Source organism: Polistes dominula, unplaced genomic scaffold (assembly GCF_049000335.1).
Source record: "Polistes dominula isolate Pdom_NZ unplaced genomic scaffold, Pdom_raw_medaka contig_19, whole genome shotgun sequence".
Classification (NCBI taxonomy): domain Eukaryota; kingdom Metazoa; phylum Arthropoda; class Insecta; order Hymenoptera; family Vespidae; genus Polistes; species Polistes dominula.
In genome coordinates, this window is record NW_028301058.1 from 1,085,139 (window position 1) to 1,102,500 (window position 17,362).

The 17,362-nt window shown below is 28.8% G+C and overlaps 1 protein-coding gene and 1 long non-coding RNA gene across 13 annotated transcripts in view; one reads left to right on the top strand and one right to left on the bottom strand.

Annotated features, from left to right (window-relative positions):
- Positions 1-17,362, top strand: part of LOC107068855 (growth factor receptor-bound protein 14) — a 364,319-nt gene that overhangs the window by 124,153 nt on the left and 222,804 nt on the right. The gene's annotated exons all lie outside the window — the stretch shown is intronic.
- Positions 1,627-10,661, bottom strand: LOC149031470 (uncharacterized). Its single transcript, XR_016177689.1, has 3 exons — positions 10,425-10,661; positions 10,128-10,325; positions 1,627-2,304 (listed from the first exon to the last, which is right to left on the bottom strand). It is a non-coding gene; the product is annotated as an uncharacterized LOC149031470 (long non-coding RNA).

A 17,362-nucleotide genomic window follows, 5' to 3' on the forward strand; every position in this document is an offset into this window, starting at 1 on the left:
ATTTAAGAAAAGATATGATAACATGTAATCGATTTATTATTAATTTATGTTAAATTATTTTATCGTAATAAATGAATGAATTTTTTTCGTTAACCATGCGTGTCTATTGATTGACAAGAAGATATTATATTGATAGAGAAAAAAAAAGAAGAAAATATGACGAGACGGTTTGAATTTCTCGTTTCCTTCTTTCAAGTTTTTGTTAAAAAAAAAAAAGGAAAAAAAACAAAAAAAACTTTGAAGGTAGACATTAGTTCATGCTTGAATGCGGATCAGTAAGATATAGGCTTTAATCGTGAATGGTTTCCTAACACGATAACGTTTCACACGTGATATCAATTTGTGGTATTTTTTACAAATACCACACCAATGACATATTAATTATATTTTCTTGTAATTATGCCAGGGAATAGTAATTTAAAAAACAAATATGTATTTTTCTTATTTATTTATTTATTTATTTATTTATTTATTTTTGATACTGGTCATTGGAATATTAATTTATTCATTTAATTTATTATATAATCAAATATTAGTAATTTTATTTTACATTTATCTGTTCTCAATAATAATTTAATTTATTATTATTAATTTTTTTTGATATTGGTAATTGAAATATTAATTTATTATATAATCAAATATTAGTAATTTGATTTTACATTTATCTGTTCTCAATAATCATTTAATTTATTAGGATTAGTCAAATTGTAATTCAGTGTAATTCGTTGTATTAGTTTTTACCTTTTTTGTTTTTTTTTTCTTATTTATTCATCATACATTAAAATAATTTTTGTTTTTTTTTTCTCTCTCTTAGTAATTTACCGAACAAAGAGTCGACACGTTTGCAATTAGTTGTCGTCGTTGTTGCACCGGTCAAAACGTTCCTGCGAGTTTTATCGTGCGTGTGTTGTACGAACGTAAACACGTAAAATATGTTTCTTTTACAAGATAATTTCAACTTTTCACTTTTCGTTTTTAAATTTCTTGTTCTATTTTTAATTTTTTTTTTTCGTCGTTGTTTCCCTACCCCAACCAAGTTTCGTACAACCCAATCGTTTACATCGAATTTGATCCTTCGTTTTGATAGCTTGACCGCTTCGAGCAAAGTGGACAATTATGCATGCTCGACGTTTCCCTTTAATTTTAACTTTTTCATTCCTCTTTTACTTTCTTTCCTTTTTATTTTATTTTATTTTTTACATTTTGTATTTTATTTTATTTTTTATTTTTAAGATAACAAGTATCTACTACCAATAATACCATATGTTTAATATCTCATGTCTACTGACCATATGCATTATTATTATTATTATTATTATTGTTATTATTGTTATCATGTTTTATTTTTTATTTTTATTATAGGATATCAAACAGATCGGATGAAACTTTTTACAGTATAATAATAATCACTAATAGTATTAAATATTTTGTATATTTCAAGATTTGATTTTTGTATTTTTAAAAGAATTTATTTTTTGTGTCTTATTTTTTTTTTTATATAAAAATTGTACATTTTAATTAGTATATTAAATTCTATATACACCGGGTATATTATACTAGAATTTTATTCTACATAATAATAATTACTAATATTACAATTATTATAATTATTGAGTGTTCCTTTGAAGAGTAGTAGGAAAATAACGTTTGAAAAAGTTGAACGAATGAGTTTTTAATTTCTCGTATGTTGGTATTTTACATTTATTCGTACTACCTCTTACGACTTTGTAATAGCATGGAATATTTGCCGTGTGCAAGCTTTGATCAAAGCATCGAGCTTTTAATTCGCCCCTCGCTTCCAACCTCCTTCTAGCAAAGTACATATTCATATAATACATAAGCACACACCCCTATATATATATACACATATATTTACTCATACTCACACGTACGTATACATAAACGTACACATACATTTAAGTATAAAAATATATATAAATATATATTCTAAAAATGTGTATCTGTATTCATTTATACATTTGTATATGTTCATGTATAAATGTGTGTATATGTGTGTGTATTACGTAGGTAGTATATGAGTAGGAATTTAGAGACTGCTAGCGTCTCGTTTTTCACCGGTCGAGCGATTCATAGGGTTCTTTTGTCCGCCCATATCTTTCCTTTTCTCTCTCTCTCTTTCTCTCTCTCTCTCTCACTTTTTCTGCACCCCTTCGAACGAGTTCCATGCATTTTTGCACGACCAGTGAACAGAAGTAACAGCAAGCATCCAGCAGTAGCAGTAGCAGTAGCAGCTTCCCCACTTATAAAGAATCTTCTCAGTGTACTATGAAATGCAGGATAATCCTGATTTTACAAACGAACAATTGTGTTGAAATATTTCATCATTTTACTGAACATCTTTTTTCTTTTTCTTTTTTTTATATCATATATTTTTAAATCTTTTAATTACTACAATAATACTTCCTACATTTATTCTCAAATTATGATAATTCTTACAAAACAGGTACAACGTATGCACTTGAATGAATGGAAGATAAAAACATTGCAAAAGTTTTCAAATGAAAGAAGGAGATTGGTAAAGAACATTTGTAAGATTTATACAACGTGTATAAAATCATTGAAAAAAAAAAAAACAAAAAAAAACAAAAAAACAAAAAAAGAATTGACAAGTTTAGGGGAAGGGTTGTAAGAGAATATTTGCAAAGGTACATACTTAAATAAGCCTTCCACCTCTCGGTTGAATGTGTACATAATTAAAAAATACAAATCCTACACTTGGGGGTAAAAACTTGATAGACAACATTTACAATCACCCTATAGAAGTGGCTTAATAAAATACAGTAAAAAAAAACAAAAAAAATTGAAAGTAGTTTGAGAAAGGGGTAAAACCCCGGTGAGAAAGAACATTTGCAAGCTTACATAAGAAAAGTGTAATACAGGTATAAAATAAAAATTAGACAAAAAAAAAGAAAAAATTGGCACAAATTTTAGGGAGAACATTTGTTGACTTCGTAAGAGTGGTGCAACGAGTATGAAATAAAATTGCAGTAGTTTGACAGGAATAAAACTAAGAAGGGTAAGAGAAACAGGCTGATGAGGGGGTATAGGGGGTTGGTAGATTAACATGAGTCGCGTTCGATAAAAGTATGAATTATAAAGCGGTATATTATAAACGTAAAAATGAGAAAAAAAAATAAATGAAAATAAAAAGATGATGAGTTGACACGTTCGCAGAAAGAACAAGCGTGTAGAGAAAAATAAAAGCAAAAGGGGCTTTTTGTGGGGAGGGGGAAAGAATGGTGGCAGGGAGGGAGGGAGGAAGGAGGAGGGCGTTGTAGAAAGTAAGGGTAAACATAATTGCTGAGAAGCTCGATAGGCCTAACCCGTTTTTTTGTGAACCTTCGCATGAAGAAAACATGCTACATTGTGATTATCGCTATTTAAGATCGATCAGGTTATTTTGTACCTGGGTGACTCTCTTCAGGAAGTTTTTTTAACACTTTGCTACGTCAAAGTTTTTTTTTTATTTTTATTTTTTTTATTTTAGAAAAATAAAATATACGTGAGTTGTCCGGTTTGTCTTTTTCTTTCTCTTTCTCTCTCTCTCTGTCTCTTTTTTTTTTTTTTTTTACGTCAAGGTTGTGACGATAATTATCACGAAATTCCGCGAGTACGAATGCGTGAAAATATTTGAAGTATTTTATAAAAAAGATAGAGAGAGTGAGAGTGAGAGTGAGAGAGAGAGAGAGAGAGAGAGAGAGAGAGAGAATGGTGTTAAAGTATGGATAATTTATATTAACACGCAAATTTTTATGATAAACGTGACATTGAGGATTTTAGGTGACGTTTCGGAGAGATAGGTGTTTTTTTATATATATTTTTTTTTTTTTTTGATAATAAATAATTGTCTTTTTTTTTTTTTTGGTTAGTTAATATTTTTAGTTTAACTGAAATGCAATTGTCTATTTTATTTTATTTTTTATTTAATTTTAAAGATAAAAATTATCCACATTTTTCAAGGAGAGAACTTTTCAAATTGCAAGAAACGAAAAATGTTGCAACAAAAATTGTGATCTATGATATAACAAATTTGTAATATTAAATTTTGTATTTTCTCATTTTTTTTTGATCATTTTATTTCTCTAACGAAGTTATTAATAGTTTGAAAAGTCTTTTAGAAAAAAAAACAAAAAAAAAATGAAAAAGATTTTGTTCGATGATTAATCGTAGTGTAATTATTCGTTGCAAGTTACGTTCAAAACGACGACGTTAAAAGGAAAATGGAAAATGGAAAGAGATAAGTATCAGACTACTGGTCGAAGTAATACTTATACCTAGACGTTAAAGAATAGAAAGAAGAGGGTTGAGAAAATGAACAATAAGATGAAGGGTGGAAATAGCGTAAAATATAAAAAAAAAAAAAAAAATAAGTAAAAAGTAAAAAGCATGTCTGGTTAAAGCGGGTGCTAATAATAATACGAAGCTTTCGAACGAACCTGTAAATAACTTACGTTGTTTTCTTACCGTTACTCGACAAGAAAATAAAGATAAAGTAAAAATAAAAATGTATGGTATAAAAAAAAAAAATAGAAGAAAATAAGAAGAAGAAGAAGAAGAAGGCAAGTTGAATAATAATTTATGAACTGACTGCTACTCCAGTCTTCTTTATTTTCATCATTTTCTTTTTCAACGTGTGAAACGTGTATTCATTCGTAAGATGTTGAATAAAGTGTCGTAAAATGAAAAAGAAAATTAATCAAGGATTTTTTTGGATAAATAAAAATAATAATAAACAATTGTTTATTTCAATTATTAACGTATATATATATAATACTGAAGTATTTTATAACACTGTTAATTTATTCCAAGTATTGCAGTATGATAAGTAAGAGTGTTAAGTTAAATAAAACAGTATAATACAAATATTTCTTTTATTATAATTTATATTATTATTATATAATATAAATTATTATTTAATAACTTATATTATATATATAATATAAATATAAATTATATATATATAGATTAAATCATGCTATATGGGAATCATGTTATGATTCTTTCCCATAATTTATTGAAACTCTTTCACATTTTCTTTTGTAATTAAATATTATAAAAAAAAATGATTGAATATATTTATATAAAATATATAACTCAAACTTTAAATAAATCCAAGAAAATTTCATAATACAAATCTAATAATAATTAAAACCAGTTGTACATACATAACAACCAAAGTTATTTGAAACACACGAGTTACATTTGGTTAAATTTATTCGCGTAGGTGATTGGTTGGTTGGTACTAGCCAAAATCGATAGACTCACGTAACTACGAAGAGTAATAGAGAAAAAAAAAAACGAAAAAATAGGCAAATTCTAAAAGCAAGAGAGGAGAATGTTTCTATCTTGGTTTTAAAAACGAACCTTTCAAACTAAGCTACGTGAGAGTTTCTTTGATCTTTCCTCTCGAATATTTCTACATATATTTATACATATACGTGTGTAGGTGTATATACTTAGTGTGTATACGTATATATATTACATACGAATTGAGAATGATCGATAATGTATAGGTATAGTTCGACGTATATTCTTTCTTATATTTGATATTTGATTTTATTTAGATTTATATTTTGTTTTGTATAAAACATTACAATACAAGCAAGATATACATGATATGTATTTTAGCATGAAGGAAGTAACAAAATTACGATTCAAATCTAACGTAGAATAATTCTCTTATTTCACAATGTTTGTAGTATGCATATAATGCCATACATGAGAATAGAAACTTAAGTATTGCATAAAGTGTAAGTTTTAGATGAACACATTTGAATGTAGACGATCGTAACCCGTTTTCCTTTATTCTATTTCTCATACTTTTTACTATTTCGATATCTGGTGGGGATACCATTGAATATAATTTTCATTATTTGTTTTCTTTATCGATGAAATTCAAGGGATGATTTGTTTGAAAGTTGTATGTGTGAGGGTTGTTGGTTCAAGTCTCATTTCGGTTGATTTTTTTAATTTTTTTTTGGATACTTCATCGAATATTTTGTTAACACTTTAGAACAATTATTTGACGTTGAAATAATTCTAATAAAAAAAAAAATTAGAAACATCTGTTATTTATATTTCTTATCATTTATTATTAGTCAAAGTTAATAATTAACTTTCTAAAGTAGCTAAGTTATAGTACTGTCTGGTATCTGATAAAAGTGGGTAACAAATCGTCCAAGTTATTTTTATCCTCGACAATTCTTTTTCCACCCTCCACCCTTTCCCCCTGATTTACCCTTCCTTTTCCTCTTCTACTTTTTTTCCATCGATATACTGAAGTGTATACTGTACGATTTTCGATGCTACTTTCTTTCTTTTTTTTTCTTTTTTTCTTTTTAGGAGATTTTCGAGAAGAACCTTGAATTTATCCGAGCACTTAAATTACTTCTTACTTTCTCACACACACTTAACTTCTTACTATATTTCTCTTTCTCTTTCTCTTTCTCTTTTAGTTTCGAGTCTTTTACCTTTAGAAAGATCGATAAAGTTTCGTGGGAAATATTACCTTTTTACGAGATAACCTCGTATCGTCTGTAATTCTTACTTTACTAAAACGTAAAGAAACATGAAACTCAAAAAGAAAGAATAAAAAAAAAAAAATAAAAAAAACGAGAGAAAGAAAAGTTAAGTAAATAAGTAAGTAACTAAGTAACTAAGTAACTAAGTAAGTAAGTAACTAAGTAAGTAAGTAAGAAGTCTTTAAACAAAGTTAAAAGGATGTCTTAAAAGCAAGTAGAAATTGTAGCATTGAAGTACAAATGCTGATCTTTAAAAAGTAGTAAGGAAAGTGGTGGGGGAAGGGACAGTAAAGTAGTGGGAGACGGGTCAGTGAAGTAGTGGGAGTAGGATCAGTGAAGTAGTGGGGGAAGGGTCAGTAAAATGGAGATAGAATGGTCACTGAAAGAGTAGTAGGGGAAACATCTAATAAAAGTATTTTGATCGATGACAACGTTGTCAGTCTTAAGGTGAATTTCGAGAAAGACGGTGCACCAATCATGTACTTGGTGTTTTTAATTAACAATACTCATTCTTTTTGATTAATTAACAATTATTTTAGTATTCTAACACATTCTACATATATTACAGGACAATTTAATACTCTAGGTCATCACTACGCAAGAATGATAAAATAATTTCATTAGAATGAACAAAAATGCTTGAATTGAAACTTTATAATTTTAATTTATTATTAATTAAATATAATATTACTATTATACACATACTTATATAAAAGAATTGATTTTTATTAAAAAAAAAATCTTTTGAATTGCATCAATTATGTTTTATCGGAGTATTTTTAAAATATATAAAATAAATTGAGCATTGTATATTTTTAATTTGAAGTGTCTTAATTTAAGTTGAATTTACTGGATCTCCTTTAAATTTTACAACAAATTTGATTATTGAATACTGTTCATATATTTGAATGAATATATTTTAATAGATCGATTCTTTTTGAATCAATGAAGGAAAATGTGATGAAGAAATAAAATCAATCGTAAAAAATCATGGTAGATAGAAAACGTGAATAAATGTAATCCGTGTTCTATGAAGTAAACAAGGAAATGTTCTCTGTTAGAAAAATAACCCGGTTTTATAAACCAATACGTAGAATTTTCTGGAAAACTTTCGATTCGTATCATTCCAAAATGGTTCGTAGAGATTTTGACGGGTAATTTTCGAAGGGTCGGTGAATTACGCAAACGTCTCCGATTATGGAAATGCATTTGGACAAGCAAAACTTTTGTAATCTCGATTCGCATCTTTACGAAAAACAAGTTATCACTGAAACGCATCATCATACTAGGTATACTTCCATTTCTTATTCCAATTTCTTCTTTTTTTCTTTTTTTACAATCATCCCCCTTGTCTATAAATTCATCAATCAAATTATTATTATTATTATTAATTTGAAATTGTACATTTAAATATATGACCAAAATTATGCTTCTAATTGTTTCAGATTATAACAACGAAATTCATTTGAATGTTTGTTTTTGTTTTCATATAAACTAGGTGGTTCGTAAAGTAGTTTCATTTTTTGCTGACGCAATAATGGCATTAGTTGATGCAAATCGACAAATAGTAACACATGAGATCGATGAGAGGTTTAATTTATCAAATTTAATTATTTATGACCACTTGAAAGGTTTAGATTTAACCTCGAAGCAAAAATTATCTTCATTTTTACAAAAGATAAAACAAAACGACTTTCCGAACTATCTAATAATTACATATATCAGAAGAAATATTAATTAATTTTATTGGGATTGAAAAATGTGTTCAATAATAATAATTAAAACGTATATATATATATATATATATATATATATTAGCATAACCGTGAAATGTAAGAGCAGTTTAACAAGTTTTTTTTAAAAATACATGAAAAGATCATTTAATTATGTAATCCGCATAATATCTACATTAGTCATATCAATGTGATTGCTACTTTTACCCATGTAACATGGTCTAATTGAAAAACTATAAAAATAAAAAATAATAATCAATAATAATCGAATAATAAAAATGTTGATTTTAATGATACTCGATAATACACGTGTGCATGTGTGTTTGTAAATGTGCACAATTTACAGATGATTTTATGTTCTTTTTCATTCTCGATTCTTTTACGACGGAAACGTGGGTAAGCCATTTTTATATTATCATTTCCTTTGGTGTATAATTCTCTAACCCATACGCGAAAGTGCCTATTAGTCTGTCGCAGTACGGACAAAAATATTAGCAATAAAACTTTAGCAAAAGCAAAGCTACGTCATCCTGGAAGATAATTTACGACATCTTTCGCAACGATCATCGTGTTCCATCGTGTATAATAATCTGAACTTTAGGGTTCAAAGAGGTGTGGTGTTGGTGAAGAGTAGGAGTGAGAGGAAACAGGAGTGGGAGAAGGAAGAAATATAGGGGATGAGAAAGTTAGGTGGTTGGTTGGATTGTTGGTGGTGGTCAAAGAAGGGAAAGGTTGTTGGATCGTTCAAAAATTAAACCTTATCTCTCTTGGGACCGCAAACGATACACACGATATCGCACTAACACATTTAAACCTTGTTCAATTCTTTTTTTTTTTTAATTTTTTATTCTTTTTAATTTTTTTTCTTATTTATTTTCCATGTAGGTGTGGAACACGTATGTGGTAGTAGGTGAACATTGCATTTTCAAGCACCTGCGTTCTTATAGATTATATTACTCGTTTATTCATTCAACTTGTTCATTTTATTTTAATTTCATTTTTGTTTTTGTTTGTTTTTTTATTCTTCCTTTCTTTCTTTGGTTATTTTTATTTATTCTCCTAACCCGCATGCATGCATGTCCGTCGTGACAACTTTCAGTTTTTCATTTTTATTTATTACAGTGGTAGAAATGATACGTCTACTAATGGTGATTAGAAATTCTAAGAAGGTATTACAGTCCAATCCCACTTTTTTTTTGTTTAGAATTAGATTGACATTTCAAAACGATTAACGATGATACAAAAAAATTGTTTCAACAAATTATTATCTTTTTTTTGTTTGTGTTTTCGATTTGTTCAAAAATCAAATGAAGAAATAAATTAATTAGAAATAGTTCGATTAGAATAATATTGAAATGTTCGATATGAAGTTAATTTCAAATTGTGTTCTCTATATTCTAGATAGAAATAGATAGGAAATAGATAACATTTCAGCAGATCAATATCTATACATCGTGTGGTATTAATGTGGATTATGTAAAATTAGATTGAAGATTTGATTGTTATCAATGGACCAACATTGATTGATCTGTTAATAGAACATGTTATCATTCCAAGTCATATATTCAAATTTTATTCATTTCAAATATAACATATTTATATTTAAATATACAATTGAAAAATGTATTGGATTGACAATGAAATAATTGCAGATTTTATTAATAATTTTTCTCGAAAAAATTCAACATTATTTAGTTATCAACTGAATACATCTTTTTATCTTATCAATTAGTTTTTATTTCTTATCTCAATCTCTTGTGGATTTTTCAAAAGAAAATTATTCATGAAATTCGCAATTATTTAGTTGTCAAACGTGTAAATGTTAAAAGATAAAAAAAAGAAACTAGCTTACATTTGAGTGACTTCTTGAAACACGTTGAGAGTACCACGTCTGTCATTAATGACTGACACTGAACTTTCCATTTAGGCCATGTCAGGCACCGATGTCTGACAGTCAACTTTTACACTCAATTCAGACACTCCACGTGGCCTAACGAAGATTTCCATAAGAATTTTCATAGCGTTCAATGTGTTTAAAACTATTAGTTATCTAACAGAAAAGAGTATGGTTAAGACAAGATAAAGATGAACGTTAAGACTGAGGAAAAAGGTAATCAAATAAATGTAAAAAACGTTGGTAATACGATACCTCAATGTTTTGTTTATAAAATGTTTACACATATTCTCACATATACTTCGGTTACTAACTTCCAACAACGTAGTTAATTGTTTTTCTATTATGAACTTGTAAACTCTCTCTCTAACATTGACCTTCGTGTAGTTTCGGTCTACTTCGGAATAACCGATTTTCGTATTTCTTCTCTTATTATCAGTCTTATACTAACTACGTTTGAGGTATCTTCAATCGACAGGTATTGAAATTAAATTCGCGTGTACGCGTCCGCATACGAATACGTGTACGTGTCTGTGTACATTTTCTTTGTTGATATGCATGTAATATGCATATATACGTGAGTGTCTTAGTATACGTATTAATAAGTGCAGTTTTACAAAAGTGACATATATACATGTGTGCATATATGACTACGTTTAGAAACGTGTATGTGATCGTGCACGAATACGTGTACGTGTACGAGTACGTGTTTCGTTGATATGCATGTAATATACATTTATACTTGAGTGTTTAGTGTACGTGTTTGTAAGTGCAGTTTTACAAAAGTGACATATATACATGTGTGCATATGTGACTACGTTTAGAAACGTGTATGTGATCGTGCACGAATACGTGTACGTGTACGAGTACGTGTTTCGTTGATATGCATGTAATATACATTTATACTTGAGTGTCTTAGTGTACGTGTTTGTAAGTACAGTTTTACAAAAGTGACATATATACATGTGTGCATATGTGACTACGTTTAGAAACGTGTATGTGATCGTGCACGAATACGTGTACGTGTACGAGTACGTGTTTCGTTGATATGCATGTAATATACATTTATACTTGAGTGTCTTAGTGTACGTGTTTGTAAGTACAGTTTTACAAAAGTGACATATATACATGTGTGCATATGTGACTACCTTTAGAAACGTGTATGTGAACGTGTACGAATACGTGTACGTTTACAAGTAGGTGTACGTTTACGTGTACGAGTACGTGTTTCGTTGATATGCATGTAATATACATTTATACTTGTGTGTCTTAGTGTACGTGTTTGTAAGTACAGTTTTACAAAAGTGACATATATACATGTGTGCATATGTGAATACATATAGAAACTATAGTACATAAAACGTAATATAACTAACGTGTGATTTATATTATTACAAATATTAATGAATTATATATAAAGTAAATGTGTAATACATTTGATATGAAATTAGTTTCGTGTATAGATGTATAAGTATTTCGTTACTATGCATATACGTGAGTGTGCAGTGCTATAAAACGTGACATATATATATATATGTGTGTGCATATGAGGAAGTGCATGTAACAGGATTCTATTGGGATATTATTATAAAGAAAACTTCATTGACAATTATGCTGATAAGTTTATGGATTCTTCATACCAATCTTCTAAAAGTATATATATATATACTAATTTAATACATACATATATATGTAAAGTATAATCTCATTAATAATATGGTTTTTTTTATATGCATGCGTTTTATGTTTTATATAATAGATAATAGTCATATGTCAATACTAATATACATATATATATACGTATATAAAAAAATGTATTATTTAATATCTTTTAAATTACTCGTTAATATATGAATATTATAGGTTATGTGTATAAATATCTAGTTTAGTAATAAAAAAAAAAAAAGGTAGAACTCTTTTTCTATGCAATAATTTTGATATTACTGACCAATCGATATTATCTTTTATTAATATTATTATTATTATTATTATTATAATGGATGAAATTTATAAAAAGTTTTACGATTCCGGTTTGAATAATTTTTACCTGATCTACCTTATTTTATTTTTTTTTTGCAACGAGGGCTTCCGATTGGATAGTTTGAACGGTTACCGTGCTAGATTACATATCTGTGAATTTTCTCTCTTTCTCTCTCTCTCTTCCTCTTTTTTTTTCTTTCTTTTTTTTTTTTTTTTTAGGTACAACTCTGTCGAAAGTGTCTCATGCAATCACCATAGCGAAAAACGTTCCCCGGTGTATATAAATTTCAATGGAAAATTGAATTTTTCTATTCTGTTTGAAGTTATTTGCATGGATCATGGCAACTATTTTATTTTCTTTTTTTTTTTCTTTTTTTTTTTTTTTTTAACAAAAAATGCACGTCTATATGAAAAATGTTGAATTGATAGTTGTTCGTGTACATTGTCCTTTATCTGTTTTATGAAAACTTTTATTTCGTCTAATAAATTCAAATCTCCCTCTCTTCTCCCATAAATTCACAACGAAAAATTTTAAGGGTTTTTTTTTTTTTTTTTTTGGTAAATAAATTCAAATAATTTCTATGTCATAAAATAACAGAATATATTTATTTATCCTTGTTATTGAAATAACATTATTTTATTATTTCAAACAGAAAAAGAAAAATTCCAAAAATTCGATTAATAAATAATGAAAAATATTATTTAATTATTTACAAATAAATAGAAATGTTCTTTTCAATTATTTATAATTATTGATTTATTAATTATTCATTTTAATTGTTTATTATTAATTATTATTATTATTTCTATATTTTTGTTAAATGATCATTCAATGATTATAAAAAAATAAGAATGAATGTGTTATTACGATTAAGCAACGTATAAAAGTCAAACTGTGCAACATTGTGTGAAGGGTTTTAGAGTTAGTTGATGACGTCATAGATCTAAGAGAAAACCCATCGATCTTTGGACCCTTTGACAGCAAACAAATACTATAGTTCAGCTAAAGGATAATCGTTATTTTTCTTTGTAACATCGACTACGAAACTTTCCAACCTCCCTCTCTTCCTCTCTTTCCCTTTTCAACCCATCTAAACCGAGCTTAACGTGAGACAAGTACCAAAGGCTACAAGTTTCTCTTCCTTTCTCTCCCTTATTCTATCCCTTTCTATATCCCTTTCTATATCCCTTAAATCTTTGTTGAAGCTCAAGCACCCTCCTCCTCCCCCTGCCTAATGTTTTGTCAGAAATAACGCTTAACTGTCAATTCTCTTCTTTTTTATTTTATTTTATTTTATTTTTTTTTTAGGTTATGTTCATCCAAATGATTAGGTGTAGTATTTAACGATTTTCAATAATAAATAAATGCATTTATGGTATAATAAATAATAAATATAAATAAAAGAAAAATATAATAAAATCGAACAATTTTATTTCTCAGAAGAAAACAAAACCATAGAAAATATTTTATTTATTTTATGTAATATAATAATAAATAATTTAATATTTAATTTATAATTAACATTCAGGAATTGTTAAATATATGAATAAATGAAAAAAATTTAACAAAGTTGATAAAATAATATAAGAAAATTAAAAACGTGATATTTGCATCCTACTTGTAATCAGAATTAAAAGGGTTGAAAATATTTGAAAGTTCGAAAGTAAATGGAACCAAAATAACCTACAAACATAAATGCATTTATGGTTTCATCGTTAAATATTTAAAAAAATGAACCAAATTACAAATCGTATCAAATAATAAAAAGAAAACGTGATATTTGCATCCTACTTGTAATCAGAATTAAAAGGGTTGAAAATATTTGAATGTTCGAAAGTAAATGGAACCAAAATAACCTACAAACATAAATGCATTTATGGTTTCATCGTTAAATATTAAAAAAAAAAAAAAAAATAAACCAAATTATACAAATCTTATCAAACAATTCACAACAAAATTCGCTATTATGAAAATAAATTTAAAAAAAAAAAATTACACCACTCATCGAACGAATGAACGAATGAACGAATGGATGAATGAACGAATGAAGAGATTCGAAAAGCTGACAAAATAAAAAAATAAAAAAAAAAAAAATACGAACGTTGAAAACACGGTACACGGATCGTACTTACAATTAGAGGTAAAAAAAGGGGGTGTGTGTGGAAAGGTTTTTTGAGGGGTCGAAGGTAACGGTAGGAGGAAGTAACGCGTATACACAGAGAGAGAAAGAGAGACAGAGCGAGAGAGAGAGAGAGAAAGGGATAAGGGTGATGAGGGGGTGATGAGGGGGTAGGAAACCTATTGTCGTGAATCGCGCTCGCCAATTAGGGACCAACAATGGAGCTTCGTTTTTGGCATAACGTCCATTGTGAACGGCAGCTGACAGCGGCACACGCACAATGAACGATATGCAACTCGATGCGATCCTCGAACGGTACCAGCACGGTTTAGCACAGTTCTCTCTTTCTCTCTCTCCCTTCTCTCTCACTCACTCACAGTTTGCGCAAACCCAAACCCAAAGGTGCATAACGTGTTTCTATATACATATATATATATATATATATATATATATATATATATATATATTGTTAGTTATATTCATGTATGTATTTCGTATGTGTTAGGTATGTTTGTATTTGTGTGTGTGCATATGTGGTTATATATTGGTACACATACATGGTTATAAATGCAAGTTTAACGTAGGTATATGTACGGTGTGTGTGTGTGTGTGTTGGGTACTGTATTTGTTCGTCATATACGACTATATAATGGGAACACGTTCGTGTCATTTCATGGTGCACGAATGGTGCAGCTGCTAAAACTTATGAGAAGAGAAATTTCGATTATTGGATGATACTAGGAGAGATGGTAATTGTATTGGTAATAATTTCACGTGTCGTGTTACACACTTATTTTATATTTATTTATTACGTAAAGTATTATTTCGTTTATTTGTTTTATTTTTTTTTTTATTTTTGGAATTTTTTTCAAATTGCAGAATTGTTGTTAGGTGCATCGTCTTATCACGTGCAATTTTTTTTTTTTTAAATTTCTTTTATAAGTCAAGAAAGTACTTTTTATATTTACAATTTAAATTGATCGTGTTCGGCATCATGTTTCATCGTCACAATTTTCTCTTTCACATGCACTATACAAACTCGTTAATTCATTATTTTATTTTTAATTTTTCTTTTCCTTTCTATCTCGAATATCAAAAGGCACGCACTAAGCTACGTTTCCCTTAAAAAAAAAAAAAAAAAAAGGTAGGAAAATTTTCGCGTAACGATCCAAGGGAAAAGGGGTTGTTTTATAACGAGCGAAAATTAGCAACCGATCAAAGGAAATTTATTTCACCGTCGTGCATACGCTTCCCTTTCCCTTGTTCCCCCCCCCCATATCCAAGAATAGTTTGGTAATGGTGGTAGTGATGGTGGTAAGAGGAGGGGTAGTTTAACAGCCTCAACCCTTTGTACCTTGGCTGATCAGTCGCGTTCGTAGCCCGTTGTCTTCAACCAGGAGGAGATTAGATGATGGGGGTGAAACAATTGATCGGGGTTACGCAGAGGGGGTGAGAGGGTGAGCTTCTGTGTATCGTAAGAGAAGATGATGAAAATTATGAATAGATGATAAATAGATAGACAGATAGATAGATAGAATTAATTATTGTAATAATCGTTTTAAATATTGTTTATTATTTATTATTATTATTATAAATATACAATAAATATTATTAATTATAATAAACTAATGATATTGGATTTAATTTATTTTATTTTTATTTTTTTGTATTTATTGTTATATTATTGTTTATTAATTAAATCAATTGTAATAATAAATTTCAACGACACATTAGAATTTAATTAACATTGTTCATACAATTAAAAATACTGCGAATATAAATTAGAATCGATATAAGGAGATATATAATTTGTTAGGGAATGTATATATATATAGGGTGTCCTTAGAAAATTAGAGCAACTTACCCTTAGAGTGAACTAGGGTTTATATGTGGTAGTTTCATTGCTCATTTGCAAATTGCTAGAGATATCTAACTGCGGAACGAGCTTAGTTCTAGCATAGGTCTTCTATCTAATTCAAACAGATTCCTCTCTCTCTCTCTCTATCTATCTATCTCTCTCTTTTTGTTTCTCTCTTGATGGGGTGCTCTTGATCCTTCTTCTCTTAGGAAAGCTCGAATAATCTATCAGGTAATGCGATCCCATGTAATCGGAGTTATCTTCCTCATTTGCATAGCACAGTTTCTTAGTCCAGTTTCTCATTTACGAGCTAACTGCAATTACTCGTAACTCTTATTCATTTCATTTCTATCTTTCTCTGTTTTTTTTTTATATATATACATTCTTCTTTCTCTTTAAAATGATCTCCTTAATTATTATTATTATTATTGGTTATTAGCATTAGGAACTGGAAAGTTCATTGCCACAAATACCAAATCCCGTCCCTGTGCTTGACCCCGTCCATTCGTGGTTTTCGTAGCCCATTTCTTTAAGATCCTGAAACAATATTGTCCTCCCATCTACTTCTTGGTCTACCCAGTGGTCTTTTCCCGTTGGTATACCGACCAGTATTTTATACACCGTTCGATTCATCCCCATGCACGCCATGTGACACCTGCCCATCTTAATCGGCGTGATTTTATGACGTTAATGATGTCTGGTTTTGTGTACATAAGTGGACCACGTTTGGCTACCATAAAGGACTACCGATAGGATGATTGTCCTATATATCCTGAATTTGAAGCACCTAGACAACAACCTGAGTAATTTATTGAATGATGTGTTCATCAAATCTTTTTAAACCAATTTACAATGATTTCATTTTGAAAATTGTTAACAGCACGTTTCTTTTTTTCGTGAATCGAAACTGAATTCGTTTTCGTAGGATATCTTCTTTTTCTTTTATTTTTTTTTTTTTTTTTTTGATAAAAAATAAAAAAAGATGGAGAAAATAACGATCCCCATTTTCAAAAGCTGTCGTGTACCATCGTAGAACGAAATTTTGTTGAAGAAAGTATCGGAAAATGTCGTCGGTCTATGTCGTTTGAAAGTGCAGAAAAGAACATCGCGTGTGATAGGTGCAACAACCTTATATTGCAACGATGGTAAAAAAAGGATGGTGAAAGGAGGGGGTGGTAGGAGGAAGAAGGATAAATCACTACTCTCTTTCTTCCAACGGGGCAACAACAAATTGG